This window comes from Haliotis asinina, chromosome 6 (genome assembly GCF_037392515.1).
Source record: "Haliotis asinina isolate JCU_RB_2024 chromosome 6, JCU_Hal_asi_v2, whole genome shotgun sequence".
Taxonomy (NCBI): domain Eukaryota; kingdom Metazoa; phylum Mollusca; class Gastropoda; order Lepetellida; family Haliotidae; genus Haliotis; species Haliotis asinina.
Window position 1 is genome coordinate 51335342 of NC_090285.1, and position 16889 is coordinate 51352230.

At 45.6% G+C, this 16889-nt stretch overlaps 37 non-coding genes across 37 annotated transcripts; 19 read left to right on the top strand and 18 right to left on the bottom strand.

The window, feature by feature from the left end:
• The first annotated feature begins 23 nt into the window (after positions 1 to 23).
• On the top strand, positions 24 to 95 carry Trnac-gca (transfer RNA cysteine (anticodon GCA)). Its single transcript has one exon. It is a non-coding gene; the product is annotated as a tRNA-Cys (tRNA).
• A 399-nt stretch (positions 96 to 494) lies between these two features.
• Trnal-cag (transfer RNA leucine (anticodon CAG)) lies at positions 495 to 578 on the bottom strand. The gene has a single exon. It is a non-coding gene; the product is annotated as a tRNA-Leu (tRNA).
• A 365-nt stretch (positions 579 to 943) lies between these two features.
• Trnac-gca (transfer RNA cysteine (anticodon GCA)) lies at positions 944 to 1015 on the top strand. The gene has a single exon. It is a non-coding gene; the product is annotated as a tRNA-Cys (tRNA).
• A 399-nt stretch (positions 1016 to 1414) lies between these two features.
• Trnal-cag (transfer RNA leucine (anticodon CAG)) lies at positions 1415 to 1498 on the bottom strand. Its single transcript has one exon. It is a non-coding gene; the product is annotated as a tRNA-Leu (tRNA).
• A 365-nt stretch (positions 1499 to 1863) lies between these two features.
• Trnac-gca (transfer RNA cysteine (anticodon GCA)) lies at positions 1864 to 1935 on the top strand. The gene has a single exon. It is a non-coding gene; the product is annotated as a tRNA-Cys (tRNA).
• Positions 1936 to 2334: 399 nt separating this feature from the next.
• On the bottom strand, positions 2335 to 2418 carry Trnal-cag (transfer RNA leucine (anticodon CAG)). The gene has a single exon. It is a non-coding gene; the product is annotated as a tRNA-Leu (tRNA).
• Positions 2419 to 2783: 365 nt separating this feature from the next.
• Trnac-gca (transfer RNA cysteine (anticodon GCA)) lies at positions 2784 to 2855 on the top strand. The gene has a single exon. It is a non-coding gene; the product is annotated as a tRNA-Cys (tRNA).
• Positions 2856 to 3254: 399 nt separating this feature from the next.
• On the bottom strand, positions 3255 to 3338 carry Trnal-cag (transfer RNA leucine (anticodon CAG)). Its single transcript has one exon. It is a non-coding gene; the product is annotated as a tRNA-Leu (tRNA).
• A 365-nt stretch (positions 3339 to 3703) lies between these two features.
• Positions 3704 to 3775, top strand: Trnac-gca (transfer RNA cysteine (anticodon GCA)). Its single transcript has one exon. It is a non-coding gene; the product is annotated as a tRNA-Cys (tRNA).
• Positions 3776 to 4174: 399 nt separating this feature from the next.
• Trnal-cag (transfer RNA leucine (anticodon CAG)) lies at positions 4175 to 4258 on the bottom strand. The gene has a single exon. It is a non-coding gene; the product is annotated as a tRNA-Leu (tRNA).
• Positions 4259 to 4623: 365 nt separating this feature from the next.
• Trnac-gca (transfer RNA cysteine (anticodon GCA)) lies at positions 4624 to 4695 on the top strand. The gene has a single exon. It is a non-coding gene; the product is annotated as a tRNA-Cys (tRNA).
• Positions 4696 to 5094: 399 nt separating this feature from the next.
• On the bottom strand, positions 5095 to 5178 carry Trnal-cag (transfer RNA leucine (anticodon CAG)). The gene has a single exon. It is a non-coding gene; the product is annotated as a tRNA-Leu (tRNA).
• A 365-nt stretch (positions 5179 to 5543) lies between these two features.
• Positions 5544 to 5615, top strand: Trnac-gca (transfer RNA cysteine (anticodon GCA)). The gene has a single exon. It is a non-coding gene; the product is annotated as a tRNA-Cys (tRNA).
• Positions 5616 to 6014: 399 nt separating this feature from the next.
• Positions 6015 to 6098, bottom strand: Trnal-cag (transfer RNA leucine (anticodon CAG)). The gene has a single exon. It is a non-coding gene; the product is annotated as a tRNA-Leu (tRNA).
• Positions 6099 to 6463: 365 nt separating this feature from the next.
• On the top strand, positions 6464 to 6535 carry Trnac-gca (transfer RNA cysteine (anticodon GCA)). The gene has a single exon. It is a non-coding gene; the product is annotated as a tRNA-Cys (tRNA).
• A 399-nt stretch (positions 6536 to 6934) lies between these two features.
• Positions 6935 to 7018, bottom strand: Trnal-cag (transfer RNA leucine (anticodon CAG)). Its single transcript has one exon. It is a non-coding gene; the product is annotated as a tRNA-Leu (tRNA).
• A 365-nt stretch (positions 7019 to 7383) lies between these two features.
• Positions 7384 to 7455, top strand: Trnac-gca (transfer RNA cysteine (anticodon GCA)). Its single transcript has one exon. It is a non-coding gene; the product is annotated as a tRNA-Cys (tRNA).
• A 399-nt stretch (positions 7456 to 7854) lies between these two features.
• Positions 7855 to 7938, bottom strand: Trnal-cag (transfer RNA leucine (anticodon CAG)). The gene has a single exon. It is a non-coding gene; the product is annotated as a tRNA-Leu (tRNA).
• Positions 7939 to 8303: 365 nt separating this feature from the next.
• Positions 8304 to 8375, top strand: Trnac-gca (transfer RNA cysteine (anticodon GCA)). Its single transcript has one exon. It is a non-coding gene; the product is annotated as a tRNA-Cys (tRNA).
• A 399-nt stretch (positions 8376 to 8774) lies between these two features.
• Positions 8775 to 8858, bottom strand: Trnal-cag (transfer RNA leucine (anticodon CAG)). Its single transcript has one exon. It is a non-coding gene; the product is annotated as a tRNA-Leu (tRNA).
• A 365-nt stretch (positions 8859 to 9223) lies between these two features.
• Trnac-gca (transfer RNA cysteine (anticodon GCA)) lies at positions 9224 to 9295 on the top strand. The gene has a single exon. It is a non-coding gene; the product is annotated as a tRNA-Cys (tRNA).
• Positions 9296 to 9694: 399 nt separating this feature from the next.
• On the bottom strand, positions 9695 to 9778 carry Trnal-cag (transfer RNA leucine (anticodon CAG)). Its single transcript has one exon. It is a non-coding gene; the product is annotated as a tRNA-Leu (tRNA).
• Positions 9779 to 10143: 365 nt separating this feature from the next.
• On the top strand, positions 10144 to 10215 carry Trnac-gca (transfer RNA cysteine (anticodon GCA)). The gene has a single exon. It is a non-coding gene; the product is annotated as a tRNA-Cys (tRNA).
• A 399-nt stretch (positions 10216 to 10614) lies between these two features.
• On the bottom strand, positions 10615 to 10698 carry Trnal-cag (transfer RNA leucine (anticodon CAG)). Its single transcript has one exon. It is a non-coding gene; the product is annotated as a tRNA-Leu (tRNA).
• A 365-nt stretch (positions 10699 to 11063) lies between these two features.
• Trnac-gca (transfer RNA cysteine (anticodon GCA)) lies at positions 11064 to 11135 on the top strand. The gene has a single exon. It is a non-coding gene; the product is annotated as a tRNA-Cys (tRNA).
• Positions 11136 to 11534: 399 nt separating this feature from the next.
• On the bottom strand, positions 11535 to 11618 carry Trnal-cag (transfer RNA leucine (anticodon CAG)). Its single transcript has one exon. It is a non-coding gene; the product is annotated as a tRNA-Leu (tRNA).
• A 365-nt stretch (positions 11619 to 11983) lies between these two features.
• Trnac-gca (transfer RNA cysteine (anticodon GCA)) lies at positions 11984 to 12055 on the top strand. Its single transcript has one exon. It is a non-coding gene; the product is annotated as a tRNA-Cys (tRNA).
• Positions 12056 to 12454: 399 nt separating this feature from the next.
• On the bottom strand, positions 12455 to 12538 carry Trnal-cag (transfer RNA leucine (anticodon CAG)). Its single transcript has one exon. It is a non-coding gene; the product is annotated as a tRNA-Leu (tRNA).
• A 365-nt stretch (positions 12539 to 12903) lies between these two features.
• Positions 12904 to 12975, top strand: Trnac-gca (transfer RNA cysteine (anticodon GCA)). The gene has a single exon. It is a non-coding gene; the product is annotated as a tRNA-Cys (tRNA).
• A 399-nt stretch (positions 12976 to 13374) lies between these two features.
• Positions 13375 to 13458, bottom strand: Trnal-cag (transfer RNA leucine (anticodon CAG)). Its single transcript has one exon. It is a non-coding gene; the product is annotated as a tRNA-Leu (tRNA).
• A 365-nt stretch (positions 13459 to 13823) lies between these two features.
• Trnac-gca (transfer RNA cysteine (anticodon GCA)) lies at positions 13824 to 13895 on the top strand. Its single transcript has one exon. It is a non-coding gene; the product is annotated as a tRNA-Cys (tRNA).
• Positions 13896 to 14294: 399 nt separating this feature from the next.
• Trnal-cag (transfer RNA leucine (anticodon CAG)) lies at positions 14295 to 14378 on the bottom strand. Its single transcript has one exon. It is a non-coding gene; the product is annotated as a tRNA-Leu (tRNA).
• Positions 14379 to 14743: 365 nt separating this feature from the next.
• Positions 14744 to 14815, top strand: Trnac-gca (transfer RNA cysteine (anticodon GCA)). The gene has a single exon. It is a non-coding gene; the product is annotated as a tRNA-Cys (tRNA).
• Positions 14816 to 15214: 399 nt separating this feature from the next.
• Positions 15215 to 15298, bottom strand: Trnal-cag (transfer RNA leucine (anticodon CAG)). Its single transcript has one exon. It is a non-coding gene; the product is annotated as a tRNA-Leu (tRNA).
• Positions 15299 to 15663: 365 nt separating this feature from the next.
• Trnac-gca (transfer RNA cysteine (anticodon GCA)) lies at positions 15664 to 15735 on the top strand. The gene has a single exon. It is a non-coding gene; the product is annotated as a tRNA-Cys (tRNA).
• Positions 15736 to 16135: 400 nt separating this feature from the next.
• On the bottom strand, positions 16136 to 16219 carry Trnal-cag (transfer RNA leucine (anticodon CAG)). The gene has a single exon. It is a non-coding gene; the product is annotated as a tRNA-Leu (tRNA).
• Positions 16220 to 16584: 365 nt separating this feature from the next.
• Trnac-gca (transfer RNA cysteine (anticodon GCA)) lies at positions 16585 to 16656 on the top strand. Its single transcript has one exon. It is a non-coding gene; the product is annotated as a tRNA-Cys (tRNA).
• The last annotated feature ends 233 nt before the right edge of the window (positions 16657 to 16889 follow it).

Below are 16889 nucleotides of genomic sequence, written 5' to 3' on the forward strand. Positions count from 1 at the left end.
TTTATCCTGACAGCACATGTGACGGGGGTATAGCTCAGTGGTAGAGCATTCGACTGCAGATCGAGAGGTCCCCGGTTCGATCCCGGGTGCCCCCTCTATAAGTTTTTTTTTCGCTGAATCAGTCATCAGTTAAGGAACAAGGAAGTCACACGAATCATACCAGACTCAGGCAATCCCATTTTGGACAGAGGAGTGTCTTCTTCCTAGAAGAAGTGTGCAACTAAACCGAAACGATTCCAACTTTGTGCCATGCATCCATAAATACAAACTAGAAGACTCAGGTAATCCCATTTTGGACAGAGGAGCGTCTTCTCACTAAAAGTAAGTGTGAAACTAAATAGAAACGATTCCAACTTTGTGCCATGCATCCATAAATAAGAAATAGAAATTTCAGTTCATACCCAAGCTAATTCTGACGGCACGGGATGCTGATGACTTTCCTTGATTGACAAAACAATACCAAACAGGTGACAGTTGAAGAGGACAAAAAGAGTTGTCAGAAGTGGGATTCGAACCCACGCCGGGAGAACCCGACTGCGACCTGAACGCAGCGCCTTAGACCGCTCGGCCATCCTGACTGCTGGTAGCCTGTACACACCTGTATAAAGTATATCAGCGAGAGTCCTATGTATTGGTTTGGACACGGAAAATGCATTCCACCCGCATTGAAAATATGGTCCTAAATCCAGTTTAGACCCTACCAAGGGCGGAAAAAGTGCATATGTAGACTTCAAGGCATGTATTGTGAAACGCTCAATGTATTTAAGTCGCCGTCAAGTGAATGTACTGGACCTACGATGTGGCAGGAAGAAAGGTGGGGATATGGCGTGAGCCCCAGCATGCTTTGCTGGGTGTCAGATGCGGTCAGACTGTTATGTCTTGTGCACGAGCATTTACTGACTTGATTGTTATTACCTGCATTTATCCTGACAGCACATGTGACGGGGGTATAGCTCAGTGGTAGAGCATTCGACTGCAGATCGAGAGGTCCCCGGTTCGATCCCGGGTGCCCCCTCTATAAGTTTTTTTTTCGTTGAATCAGTCATCAGTTAAGGAACAAGGAAGTCACACGAATCATACCAGACTCAGGCAATCCCATTTTGGACAGAGGAGTGTCTTCTTCCTAGAAGAAGTGTGCAACTAAACCGAAACGATTCCAACTTTGTGCCATGCATCCATAAATACAAACTAGAAGACTCAGGTAATCCCATTTTGGACAGAGGAGCGTCTTCTCACTAAAAGTAAGTGTGCAACTAAATAGAAACGATTCCAACTTTGTGCCATGCATCCATAAATAAGAAATAGAAATTTCAGTTCATACCCAAGCTAATTCTGACGGCACGGGATGCTGATGACTTTCCTTGATTGACAAAACAATACCAAACAGGTGACAGTTGAAGAGGACAAAAAGAGTTCTCAGAAGTGGGATTCGAACCCACGCCGGGAGAACCCGACTGCGACCTGAACGCAGCGCCTTAGACCGCTCGGCCATCCTGACTGCTGGTAGCCTGTACACACCTGTATAAAGTATATCAGCGAGAGTCCTATGTATTGGTTTGGACACGGAAAATGCATTCCACCCGCATTGAAAATATGGTCCTAAATCCAGTTTAGACCCTACCAAGGGCGGAAAAAGTGCATATGTAGACTTCAAGGCATGTATTGTGAAACGCTCAATGTATTTAAGTCGCCGTCAAGTGAATGTACTGGACCTACGATGTGGCAGGAAGAAAGGTGGGGATATGGCGTGAGCCCCAGCATGCTTTGCTGGGTGTCAGATGCGGTCAGACTGTTATGTCTTGTGCACGAGCATTTACTGACTTGATTGTTATTACCTGCATTTATCCTGACAGCACATGTGACGGGGGTATAGCTCAGTGGTAGAGCATTCGACTGCAGATCGAGAGGTCCCCGGTTCGATCCCGGGTGCCCCCTCTATAAGTTTTTTTTTCGCTGAATCAGTCATCAGTGAAGGAACAAGGAAGTCACACGAATCATACCAGACTCAGGCAATCCCATTTTGGACAGAGGAGTGTCTTCATACTAGAAGAAGTGTGCAACTAAACCGAAACGATTCCAACTTTGTGCCATGCATCCATAAATACAAACTAGAAGACTCAGGTAATCCCATTTTGGACAGAGGAGCGTCTTCTCACTAAAAGTAAGTGTGCAAATAAATAGAAACGTTTCCATCTTTGTGCCATGCATCCATAAATAAGAAATAGAAATTTCAGTTCATACCCAAGCTAATTCTGACGGCACGGGATGCTGATGACTTTCCTTGATTGACAAAACAATACCAAACAGGTGACAGTTGAAGAGGACAAAAAGAGTTGTCAGAAGTGGGATTCGAACCCACGCCGGGAGAACCCGACTGCGACCTGAACGCAGCGCCTTAGACCGCTCGGCCATCCTGACTGCTGGTAGCCTGTACACACCTGTATAAAGTATATCAGCGAGAGTCCTATGTATTGGTTTGGACACGGAAAATGCATTCCACCCACATTGAAAATATGGTCCTAAATCCAGTTTAGACCCTACCAAGGGCGGAAAAAGTGCATATGTAGACTTCAAGGCATGCATTGTGAAACGTTCAATGTATTTAAGTCGCCGTCAAGTGAATGTACTGGACCTACGATGTGGCAGGAAGAAAGGTGGGGATATGGCGTGAGCCCCAGCATGCTTTGCTGGGTGTCAGATGCGGTCAGACTGTTATGTCTTGTGCACGAGCATTTACTGACTTGATTGTTATTACCTGCATTTATCCTGACAGCACATGTGACGGGGGTATAGCTCAGTGGTAGAGCATTCGACTGCAGATCGAGAGGTCCCCGGTTCGATCCCGGGTGCCCCCTCTATAAGTTTTTTTTTCGCTGAATCAGTCATCAGTTAAGGAACAAGGAAGTCACACGAATCATACCAGACTCAGGCAATCCCATTTTGGACAGAGGAGTGTCTTCTTCCTAGAAGAAGTGTGCAACTAAACCGAAACGATTCCAACTTTGTGCCATGCATCCATAAATACAAACTAGAAGACTCAGGTAATCCCATTTTGGACAGAGGAGCGTCTTCTCACTAAAAGTAAGTGTGCAACTAAATAGAAACGATTCCAACTTTGTGCCATGCATCCATAAATAAGAAATAGAAATTTCAGTTCATACCCAAGCTAATTCTGACGGCACGGGATGCTGATGACTTTCCTTGATTGACAAAACAATACCAAACAGGTGACAGTTGAAGAGGACAAAAAGAGTTGTCAGAAGTGGGATTCGAACCCACGCCGGGAGAACCCGACTGCGACCTGAACGCAGCGCCTTAGACCGCTCGGCCATCCTGACTGCTGGTAGCCTGTACACACCTGTATAAAGTATATCAGCGAGAGTCCTATGTATTGGTTTGGACACGGAAAATGCATTCCACCCACATTGAAAATATGGTCCTAAATCCAGTTTAGACCCTACCAAGGGCGGAAAAAGTGCATATGTAGACTTCAAGGCATGTATTGTGAAACGCTCAATGTATTTAAGTCGCCGTCAAGTGAATGTACTGGACCTACGATGTGGCAGGAAGAAAGGTGGGGATATGGCGTGAGCCCCAGCATGCTTTGCTGGGTGTCAGATGCGGTCAGACTGTTATGTCTTGTGCACGAGCATTTACTGACTTGATTGTTATTACCTGCATTTATCCTGACAGCACATGTGACGGGGGTATAGCTCAGTGGTAGAGCATTCGACTGCAGATCGAGAGGTCCCCGGTTCGATCCCGGGTGCCCCCTCTATAAGTTTTTTTTTCGCTGAATCAGTCATCAGTTAAGGAACAAGGAAGTCACACGAATCATACCAGACTCAGGCAATCCCATTTTGGACAGAGGAGTGTCTTCTTCCTAGAAGAAGTGTGCAACTAAACCGAAACGATTCCAACTTTGTGCCATGCATCCATAAATACAAACTAGAAGACTCAGGTAATCCCATTTTGGACAGAGGAGCGTCTTCTCACTAAAAGTAAGTGTGAAACTAAATAGAAACGATTCCAACTTTGTGCCATGCATCCATAAATAAGAAATAGAAATTTCAGTTCATACCCAAGCTAATTCTGACGGCACGGGATGCTGATGACTTTCCTTGATTGACAAAACAATACCAAACAGGTGACAGTTGAAGAGGACAAAAAGAGTTGTCAGAAGTGGGATTCGAACCCACGCCGGGAGAACCCGACTGCGACCTGAACGCAGCGCCTTAGACCGCTCGGCCATCCTGACTGCTGGTAGCCTGTACACACCTGTATAAAGTATATCAGCGAGAGTCCTATGTATTGGTTTGGACACGGAAAATGCATTCCACCCGCATTGAAAATATGGTCCTAAATCCAGTTTAGACCCTACCAAGGGCGGAAAAAGTGCATATGTAGACTTCAAGGCATGTATTGTGAAACGCTCAATGTATTTAAGTCGCCGTCAAGTGAATGTACTGGACCTACGATGTGGCAGGAAGAAAGGTGGGGATATGGCGTGAGCCCCAGCATGCTTTGCTGGGTGTCAGATGCGGTCAGACTGTTATGTCTTGTGCACGAGCATTTACTGACTTGATTGTTATTACCTGCATTTATCCTGACAGCACATGTGACGGGGGTATAGCTCAGTGGTAGAGCATTCGACTGCAGATCGAGAGGTCCCCGGTTCGATCCCGGGTGCCCCCTCTATAAGTTTTTTTTTCGTTGAATCAGTCATCAGTTAAGGAACAAGGAAGTCACACGAATCATACCAGACTCAGGCAATCCCATTTTGGACAGAGGAGTGTCTTCTTCCTAGAAGAAGTGTGCAACTAAACCGAAACGATTCCAACTTTGTGCCATGCATCCATAAATACAAACTAGAAGACTCAGGTAATCCCATTTTGGACAGAGGAGCGTCTTCTCACTAAAAGTAAGTGTGCAACTAAATAGAAACGATTCCAACTTTGTGCCATGCATCCATAAATAAGAAATAGAAATTTCAGTTCATACCCAAGCTAATTCTGACGGCACGGGATGCTGATGACTTTCCTTGATTGACAAAACAATACCAAACAGGTGACAGTTGAAGAGGACAAAAAGAGTTCTCAGAAGTGGGATTCGAACCCACGCCGGGAGAACCCGACTGCGACCTGAACGCAGCGCCTTAGACCGCTCGGCCATCCTGACTGCTGGTAGCCTGTACACACCTGTATAAAGTATATCAGCGAGAGTCCTATGTATTGGTTTGGACACGGAAAATGCATTCCACCCGCATTGAAAATATGGTCCTAAATCCAGTTTAGACCCTACCAAGGGCGGAAAAAGTGCATATGTAGACTTCAAGGCATGTATTGTGAAACGCTCAATGTATTTAAGTCGCCGTCAAGTGAATGTACTGGACCTACGATGTGGCAGGAAGAAAGGTGGGGATATGGCGTGAGCCCCAGCATGCTTTGCTGGGTGTCAGATGCGGTCAGACTGTTATGTCTTGTGCACGAGCATTTACTGACTTGATTGTTATTACCTGCATTTATCCTGACAGCACATGTGACGGGGGTATAGCTCAGTGGTAGAGCATTCGACTGCAGATCGAGAGGTCCCCGGTTCGATCCCGGGTGCCCCCTCTATAAGTTTTTTTTTCGCTGAATCAGTCATCAGTGAAGGAACAAGGAAGTCACACGAATCATACCAGACTCAGGCAATCCCATTTTGGACAGAGGAGTGTCTTCATACTAGAAGAAGTGTGCAACTAAACCGAAACGATTCCAACTTTGTGCCATGCATCCATAAATACAAACTAGAAGACTCAGGTAATCCCATTTTGGACAGAGGAGCGTCTTCTCACTAAAAGTAAGTGTGCAAATAAATAGAAACGTTTCCATCTTTGTGCCATGCATCCATAAATAAGAAATAGAAATTTCAGTTCATACCCAAGCTAATTCTGACGGCACGGGATGCTGATGACTTTCCTTGATTGACAAAACAATACCAAACAGGTGACAGTTGAAGAGGACAAAAAGAGTTGTCAGAAGTGGGATTCGAACCCACGCCGGGAGAACCCGACTGCGACCTGAACGCAGCGCCTTAGACCGCTCGGCCATCCTGACTGCTGGTAGCCTGTACACACCTGTATAAAGTATATCAGCGAGAGTCCTATGTATTGGTTTGGACACGGAAAATGCATTCCACCCACATTGAAAATATGGTCCTAAATCCAGTTTAGACCCTACCAAGGGCGGAAAAAGTGCATATGTAGACTTCAAGGCATGCATTGTGAAACGTTCAATGTATTTAAGTCGCCGTCAAGTGAATGTACTGGACCTACGATGTGGCAGGAAGAAAGGTGGGGATATGGCGTGAGCCCCAGCATGCTTTGCTGGGTGTCAGATGCGGTCAGACTGTTATGTCTTGTGCACGAGCATTTACTGACTTGATTGTTATTACCTGCATTTATCCTGACAGCACATGTGACGGGGGTATAGCTCAGTGGTAGAGCATTCGACTGCAGATCGAGAGGTCCCCGGTTCGATCCCGGGTGCCCCCTCTATAAGTTTTTTTTTCGCTGAATCAGTCATCAGTTAAGGAACAAGGAAGTCACACGAATCATACCAGACTCAGGCAATCCCATTTTGGACAGAGGAGTGTCTTCTTACTAGAAGAAGTGTGCAACTAAACCGAAACGATTCCAACTTTGTGCCATGCATCCATAAATACAAACTAGAAGACTCAGGTAATCCCATTTTGGACAGAGGAGCGTCTTCTCACTAAAAGTAAGTGTGCAACTAAATAGAAACGATTCCAACTTTGTGCCATGCATCCATAAATAAGAAATAGAAATTTCAGTTCATACCCAAGCTAATTCTGACGGCACGGGATGCTGATGACTTTCCTTGATTGACAAAACAATACCAAACAGGTGACAGTTGAAGAGGACAAAAAGAGTTCTCAGAAGTGGGATTCGAACCCACGCCGGGAGAACCCGACTGCGACCTGAACGCAGCGCCTTAGACCGCTCGGCCATCCTGACTGCTGGTAGCCTGTACACACCTGTATAAAGTATATCAGCGAGAGTCCTATGTATTGGTTTGGACACGGAAAATGCATTCCACCCGCATTGAAAATATGGTCCTAAATCCAGTTTAGACCCTACCAAGGGCGGAAAAAGTGCATATGTAGACTTCAAGGCATGTATTGTGAAACGCTCAATGTATTTAAGTCGCCGTCAAGTGAATGTACTGGACCTACGATGTGGCAGGAAGAAAGGTGGGGATATGGCGTGAGCCCCAGCATGCTTTGCTGGGTGTCAGATGCGGTCAGACTGTTATGTCTTGTGCACGAGCATTTACTGACTTGATTGTTATTACCTGCATTTATCCTGACAGCACATGTGACGGGGGTATAGCTCAGTGGTAGAGCATTCGACTGCAGATCGAGAGGTCCCCGGTTCGATCCCGGGTGCCCCCTCTATAAGTTTTTTTTTCGCTGAATCAGTCATCAGTGAAGGAACAAGGAAGTCACACGAATCATACCAGACTCAGGCAATCCCATTTTGGACAGAGGAGTGTCTTCATACTAGAAGAAGTGTGCAACTAAACCGAAACGATTCCAACTTTGTGCCATGCATCCATAAATACAAACTAGAAGACTCAGGTAATCCCATTTTGGACAGAGGAGCGTCTTCTCACTAAAAGTAAGTGTGCAAATAAATAGAAACGTTTCCATCTTTGTGCCATGCATCCATAAATAAGAAATAGAAATTTCAGTTCATACCCAAGCTAATTCTGACGGCACGGGATGCTGATGACTTTCCTTGATTGACAAAACAATACCAAACAGGTGACAGTTGAAGAGGACAAAAAGAGTTGTCAGAAGTGGGATTCGAACCCACGCCGGGAGAACCCGACTGCGACCTGAACGCAGCGCCTTAGACCGCTCGGCCATCCTGACTGCTGGTAGCCTGTACACACCTGTATAAAGTATATCAGCGAGAGTCCTATGTATTGGTTTGGACACGGAAAATGCATTCCACCCACATTGAAAATATGGTCCTAAATCCAGTTTAGACCCTACCAAGGGCGGAAAAAGTGCATATGTAGACTTCAAGGCATGCATTGTGAAACGTTCAATGTATTTAAGTCGCCGTCAAGTGAATGTACTGGACCTACGATGTGGCAGGAAGAAAGGTGGGGATATGGCGTGAGCCCCAGCATGCTTTGCTGGGTGTCAGATGCGGTCAGACTGTTATGTCTTGTGCACGAGCATTTACTGACTTGATTGTTATTACCTGCATTTATCCTGACAGCACATGTGACGGGGGTATAGCTCAGTGGTAGAGCATTCGACTGCAGATCGAGAGGTCCCCGGTTCGATCCCGGGTGCCCCCTCTATAAGTTTTTTTTTCGCTGAATCAGTCATCAGTTAAGGAACAAGGAAGTCACACGAATCATACCAGACTCAGGCAATCCCATTTTGGACAGAGGAGTGTCTTCTTACTAGAAGAAGTGTGCAACTAAACCGAAACGATTCCAACTTTGTGCCATGCATCCATAAATACAAACTAGAAGACTCAGGTAATCCCATTTTGGACAGAGGAGCGTCTTCTCACTAAAAGTAAGTGTGCAACTAAATAGAAACGATTCCAACTTTGTGCCATGCATCCATAAATAAGAAATAGAAATTTCAGTTCATACCCAAGCTAATTCTGACGGCACGGGATGCTGATGACTTTCCTTGATTGACAAAACAATACCAAACAGGTGACAGTTGAAGAGGACAAAAAGAGTTGTCAGAAGTGGGATTCGAACCCACGCCGGGAGAACCCGACTGCGACCTGAACGCAGCGCCTTAGACCGCTCGGCCATCCTGACTGCTGGTAGCCTGTACACACCTGTATAAAGTATATCAGCGAGAGTCCTATGTATTGGTTTGGACACGGAAAATGCATTCCACCCACATTGAAAATATGGTCCTAAATCCAGTTTAGACCCTACCAAGGGCGGAAAAAGTGCATATGTAGACTTCAAGGCATGTATTGTGAAACGCTCAATGTATTTAAGTCGCCGTCAAGTGAATGTACTGGACCTACGATGTGGCAGGAAGAAAGGTGGGGATATGGCGTGAGCCCCAGCATGCTTTGCTGGGTGTCAGATGCGGTCAGACTGTTATGTCTTGTGCACGAGCATTTACTGACTTGATTGTTATTACCTGCATTTATCCTGACAGCACATGTGACGGGGGTATAGCTCAGTGGTAGAGCATTCGACTGCAGATCGAGAGGTCCCCGGTTCGATCCCGGGTGCCCCCTCTATAAGTTTTTTTTTCGCTGAATCAGTCATCAGTTAAGGAACAAGGAAGTCACACGAATCATACCAGACTCAGGCAATCCCATTTTGGACAGAGGAGTGTCTTCTTCCTAGAAGAAGTGTGCAACTAAACCGAAACGATTCCAACTTTGTGCCATGCATCCATAAATACAAACTAGAAGACTCAGGTAATCCCATTTTGGACAGAGGAGCGTCTTCTCACTAAAAGTAAGTGTGAAACTAAATAGAAACGATTCCAACTTTGTGCCATGCATCCATAAATAAGAAATAGAAATTTCAGTTCATACCCAAGCTAATTCTGACGGCACGGGATGCTGATGACTTTCCTTGATTGACAAAACAATACCAAACAGGTGACAGTTGAAGAGGACAAAAAGAGTTGTCAGAAGTGGGATTCGAACCCACGCCGGGAGAACCCGACTGCGACCTGAACGCAGCGCCTTAGACCGCTCGGCCATCCTGACTGCTGGTAGCCTGTACACACCTGTATAAAGTATATCAGCGAGAGTCCTATGTATTGGTTTGGACACGGAAAATGCATTCCACCCGCATTGAAAATATGGTCCTAAATCCAGTTTAGACCCTACCAAGGGCGGAAAAAGTGCATATGTAGACTTCAAGGCATGTATTGTGAAACGCTCAATGTATTTAAGTCGCCGTCAAGTGAATGTACTGGACCTACGATGTGGCAGGAAGAAAGGTGGGGATATGGCGTGAGCCCCAGCATGCTTTGCTGGGTGTCAGATGCGGTCAGACTGTTATGTCTTGTGCACGAGCATTTACTGACTTGATTGTTATTACCTGCATTTATCCTGACAGCACATGTGACGGGGGTATAGCTCAGTGGTAGAGCATTCGACTGCAGATCGAGAGGTCCCCGGTTCGATCCCGGGTGCCCCCTCTATAAGTTTTTTTTTCGTTGAATCAGTCATCAGTTAAGGAACAAGGAAGTCACACGAATCATACCAGACTCAGGCAATCCCATTTTGGACAGAGGAGTGTCTTCTTCCTAGAAGAAGTGTGCAACTAAACCGAAACGATTCCAACTTTGTGCCATGCATCCATAAATACAAACTAGAAGACTCAGGTAATCCCATTTTGGACAGAGGAGCGTCTTCTCACTAAAAGTAAGTGTGCAACTAAATAGAAACGATTCCAACTTTGTGCCATGCATCCATAAATAAGAAATAGAAATTTCAGTTCATACCCAAGCTAATTCTGACGGCACGGGATGCTGATGACTTTCCTTGATTGACAAAACAATACCAAACAGGTGACAGTTGAAGAGGACAAAAAGAGTTCTCAGAAGTGGGATTCGAACCCACGCCGGGAGAACCCGACTGCGACCTGAACGCAGCGCCTTAGACCGCTCGGCCATCCTGACTGCTGGTAGCCTGTACACACCTGTATAAAGTATATCAGCGAGAGTCCTATGTATTGGTTTGGACACGGAAAATGCATTCCACCCGCATTGAAAATATGGTCCTAAATCCAGTTTAGACCCTACCAAGGGCGGAAAAAGTGCATATGTAGACTTCAAGGCATGTATTGTGAAACGCTCAATGTATTTAAGTCGCCGTCAAGTGAATGTACTGGACCTACGATGTGGCAGGAAGAAAGGTGGGGATATGGCGTGAGCCCCAGCATGCTTTGCTGGGTGTCAGATGCGGTCAGACTGTTATGTCTTGTGCACGAGCATTTACTGACTTGATTGTTATTACCTGCATTTATCCTGACAGCACATGTGACGGGGGTATAGCTCAGTGGTAGAGCATTCGACTGCAGATCGAGAGGTCCCCGGTTCGATCCCGGGTGCCCCCTCTATAAGTTTTTTTTTCGCTGAATCAGTCATCAGTGAAGGAACAAGGAAGTCACACGAATCATACCAGACTCAGGCAATCCCATTTTGGACAGAGGAGTGTCTTCATACTAGAAGAAGTGTGCAACTAAACCGAAACGATTCCAACTTTGTGCCATGCATCCATAAATACAAACTAGAAGACTCAGGTAATCCCATTTTGGACAGAGGAGCGTCTTCTCACTAAAAGTAAGTGTGCAAATAAATAGAAACGTTTCCATCTTTGTGCCATGCATCCATAAATAAGAAATAGAAATTTCAGTTCATACCCAAGCTAATTCTGACGGCACGGGATGCTGATGACTTTCCTTGATTGACAAAACAATACCAAACAGGTGACAGTTGAAGAGGACAAAAAGAGTTGTCAGAAGTGGGATTCGAACCCACGCCGGGAGAACCCGACTGCGACCTGAACGCAGCGCCTTAGACCGCTCGGCCATCCTGACTGCTGGTAGCCTGTACACACCTGTATAAAGTATATCAGCGAGAGTCCTATGTATTGGTTTGGACACGGAAAATGCATTCCACCCACATTGAAAATATGGTCCTAAATCCAGTTTAGACCCTACCAAGGGCGGAAAAAGTGCATATGTAGACTTCAAGGCATGCATTGTGAAACGTTCAATGTATTTAAGTCGCCGTCAAGTGAATGTACTGGACCTACGATGTGGCAGGAAGAAAGGTGGGGATATGGCGTGAGCCCCAGCATGCTTTGCTGGGTGTCAGATGCGGTCAGACTGTTATGTCTTGTGCACGAGCATTTACTGACTTGATTGTTATTACCTGCATTTATCCTGACAGCACATGTGACGGGGGTATAGCTCAGTGGTAGAGCATTCGACTGCAGATCGAGAGGTCCCCGGTTCGATCCCGGGTGCCCCCTCTATAAGTTTTTTTTTCGCTGAATCAGTCATCAGTTAAGGAACAAGGAAGTCACACGAATCATACCAGACTCAGGCAATCCCATTTTGGACAGAGGAGTGTCTTCTTACTAGAAGAAGTGTGCAACTAAACCGAAACGATTCCAACTTTGTGCCATGCATCCATAAATACAAACTAGAAGACTCAGGTAATCCCATTTTGGACAGAGGAGCGTCTTCTCACTAAAAGTAAGTGTGCAACTAAATAGAAACGATTCCAACTTTGTGCCATGCATCCATAAATAAGAAATAGAAATTTCAGTTCATACCCAAGCTAATTCTGACGGCACGGGATGCTGATGACTTTCCTTGATTGACAAAACAATACCAAACAGGTGACAGTTGAAGAGGACAAAAAGAGTTGTCAGAAGTGGGATTCGAACCCACGCCGGGAGAACCCGACTGCGACCTGAACGCAGCGCCTTAGACCGCTCGGCCATCCTGACTGCTGGTAGCCTGTACACACCTGTATAAAGTATATCAGCGAGAGTCCTATGTATTGGTTTGGACACGGAAAATGCATTCCACCCACATTGAAAATATGGTCCTAAATCCAGTTTAGACCCTACCAAGGGCGGAAAAAGTGCATATGTAGACTTCAAGGCATGTATTGTGAAACGCTCAATGTATTTAAGTCGCCGTCAAGTGAATGTACTGGACCTACGATGTGGCAGGAAGAAAGGTGGGGATATGGCGTGAGCCCCAGCATGCTTTGCTGGGTGTCAGATGCGGTCAGACTGTTATGTCTTGTGCACGAGCATTTACTGACTTGATTGTTATTACCTGCATTTATCCTGACAGCACATGTGACGGGGGTATAGCTCAGTGGTAGAGCATTCGACTGCAGATCGAGAGGTCCCCGCTTCGATCCCGGGTGCCCCCTCTATAAGTTTTTTTTTCGTTGAATCAGTCATCAGTTAAGGAACAAGGAAGTCACACGAATCATACCAGACTCAGGCAATCCCATTTTGGACAGAGCAGTGTCTTCTTACTAGAAGAAGTGTGCAACTAAACCGAAACGATTCCAACTTTTTGCCATGCATCCATAAATACAAACTAGAAGACTCGGGTAATCCCATTTTGGACAGAGGAGCGTCTTTTCACTAAAAGTAAGTGTGCAACTAAACCGAAACGATTCCAACTTTGTGCCATGCATCCATAAATACAAACTTGAAACTTCAGTTCATACCCAAGCTAATTCTGACGGCACGGGATGCTGATGACTTTCCTTGATTGACAAAACAATACCAAACAGGTGACAGTTGAAGAGGACAAAAAGAGTTGTCAGAAGTGGGATTCGAACCCACGCCGGGAGAACCCGACTGCGACCTGAACGCAGCGCCTTAGACCGCTCGGCCATCCTGACTGCTGGTAGCTTGTACACACCTGTATAAAGTATATCAGCGAGAGTCCTATGTATTGGTTTGGACACGGAAAATGCATTCCACCCACATTGAAAATATGGTCCTAAATCCAGTTTAGACCCTACCAAGGGCGGAAAAAGTGCATATGTAGACTTCAAGGCATGTATTGTGAAACGTTCAATGTATTTAAGTCGCCGTCAAGTGAATGTACTGGACCTACGATGTGGCAGGAAGAAAGGTGGGGATATAGCGTGAGCCCCAGCATGCTTTGCTGGGTGTCAGATGCGGTCAGACTGTTATGTCTTGTGCACGAGCATTTACTGACTTGATTGTTATTACCTGCATTTATCCTGACAGCACATGTGACGGGGGTATAGCTCAGTGGTAGAGCATTCGACTGCAGATCGAGAGGTCCCCGGTTCGATCCCGGGTGCCCCCTCTATAAGTTTTTTTTTCGTTGAATCAGTCATCAGTTAAGGAACAAGGAAGTCACACGAATCATACCAGACTCAGGCAATCCCATTTTGGACAGAGGAGTGTCTTCTTACTAGAAGAAGTGTGCAACTAAACCGAAACGATTCCAACTTTTTGCCATGCATCCATAAATACAAACTAGAAGACTCGGGTAATCCCATTTTGGACAGAGGAGCGTCTTTTCACTAAAAGTAAGTGTGCAACTAAATAGAAACGATTCCAACTTTGTGCCATGCATCCATAAATACAAACTAGAAATTTCAGTTCATACCCAAGCTAATTCTGACGGCACGGGATGCTGGTGACTTTCCTTGATTGACAAAACAATACCAAACAGGTGACAGTTGAAGAGGACAAAAAGAGTTGTCAGAAGAGGGATTCGAACCCACGCCGGGAGAACCCGACTGCGACCTGAACGCAGCGCCTTAGACCAGTCGGCCATCCTGACTGCTTGTAGCCTGTACACACCTGTATAAAGTATATCAGCGAGAGTCCTATGTATTGGTTTGGACACGGAAAATGCATTCCACCCACATTGAAAATATGGTCCTAAATCCAGTTTAGACCCTACCAAGGGCGGAAAAAGTGCATATTTAGACTTCAAGGCATGTATTGTGAAACGTTCAATGTATTTAAGTCGCCGTCAAGTGAATGTACTGGACCTACGATGTGGCAGGAAGAAAGGTGGGGATATGGCGTGAGCCCCAGCATGCTTTGCTGGGTGTCAGATGCGGTCAGACTGTTATGTCTTGTGCACGAGCATTTACTGACTTGATTGTTATTACCTGCATTTATCCTGACAGCACATGTGACGGGGGTATAGCTCAGTGGTAGAGCATTCGACTGCAGATCGAGAGGTCCCCGGTTCGATCCCGGGTGCCCCCTCTATAAGTTTTTTTTTCGTTGAATCAGTCATCAGTTAAGGAACAAGGAAGTCACACGAATCATACCAGACTCAGGCAATCCCATTTTGGACAGAGGAGTGTCTTCTTACTAGAAGAAGTGTGCAACTAAACCGAAACGATTCCAACTTTTTGCCATGCATCCATAAATACAAACTAGAAGACTCGGGTAATCCCATTTTGGACAGAGGAGCGTCTTCTCACTAAAAGTAAGTGTGCAACTAAATAGAAACGATTCCAACTTTGTGCCATGCATCCATAAATACAAACTAGAAATTTCAGTTCATACCCAAGCTAATTCTGACGGCACGGGATGCTGGTGACTTTCCTTGATTGACAAAACAATACCAAACAGGTGACAGTTGAAGAGGACAAAAAGAGTTGTCAGAAGTGGGATTCGAACCCACGCCGGGAGAACCCGACTGCGACCTGAACGCAGCGCCTTAGACCAGTCGGCCATCCTGACTGCTTGTAGCCTGTACACACCTGTATAAAGTATATCAGCGAGAGTCCTATGTATTGGTTTGGACACGGAAAATGCATTCCACCCACATTGAAAATATGGTCCTAAATCCAGTTTAGACCCTACCAAGGGCGGAAAAAGTGCATATGTAGACTTCAAGGCATGTATTGTGAAACGCTCAATGTATTTAAGTCGCCGTCAAGTGAATGTGCTGGACCTACGATGTGGCAGGAAGAAAGGTGGGGATATGGCGTGAGCCCCAGCATGCTTTGCTGGGTGTCAGATGCGGTCAGACTGTTATGTCTTGTGCACGAGCATTTACTGACTTGATTGTTATTACCTGCATTTATCCTGACAGCACATGTGACGGGGGTATAGCTCAGTGGTAGAGCATTCGACTGCAGATCGAGAGGTCCCCGGTTCGATCCCGGGTGCCCCCTCTATAAGTTTTTTTTTTTGCTGAATCAGTCATCAGTTAAGGAACAAGGAAGTCACACGAATCATACCAGACTCAGGCAATCCCATTTTGGACAGAGGAGTGTCTTCTTACTAGAAGAAGTGTGCAACTAAATAGAAACGATTCCAACTTTGTGCCATGCATCCATAAATACAAACTAGAAGACTCAGGTAATCCCATTTTGGACAGAGGAGCGTCTTCTCACTAAAAGTAAGTGTGCAACTAAATAGAAACGATTCCAACTTTGTGCCATGCATCCATAAATACAAACTAGAAATTTCAGTTCATACCCAAGCTAATTCTGACGGCACGGGATGCTGATGACTTTCCTTGATTGACAAAACAATACCAAACAGGTGACAGTTGAAGAGGACAAAAAGAGTTGTCAGAAGTGGGATTCGAACCCACGCCGGGAGAACCCGACTGCGACCTGAACGCAGCGCCTTAGACCGCTCGGCCATCCTGACTGCTGGTAGCCTGTACACACCTGTATAAAGTATATCAGCGAGAGTCCTATGTATTGGTTTGGACACGGAAAATGCATTCCACCCACATTGAAAATATGGTCCTAAATCCAGTTTAGACCCTACCAAGGGCGGAAAAAGTGCATATGTAGACTTCAAGGCATGTATTGTGAAACGTTCAATGTATTTAAGTCGCCGTCAAGTGAATGTACTGGACCTACGATGTGGCAGGAAGAAAGGTGGGGATATGGCGTGAGCCCCAGCATGCTTTGCTGGGTGTCAGATGCGGTCAGACTGTTATGTCTTGTGCACGAGCATTTACTGACTTGATTGTTATTACCTGCATTTATCCTGACAGCACATGTGACGGGGGTATAGCTCAGTGGTAGAGCATTCGACTGCAGATCGAGAGGTCCCCGGTTCGATCCCGGGTGCCCCCTCTATAAGTTTTTTTTTTGCTGAATCAGTCATCAGTTAAGGAACAAGGAAGTCACACGAATCATACCAGACTCAGGCAATCCCATTTTGGACAGAGGAGTGTCTTCTTACTAGAAGAAGTGTGCAACTAAATAGAAACGATTCCAACTTTGTGCCATGCATCCATAAATACAAACTAGAAGACTCGGGTAATCCCATTTTGGACAGAGGAGCGTCTTCTCACTAAAAGTAAGTG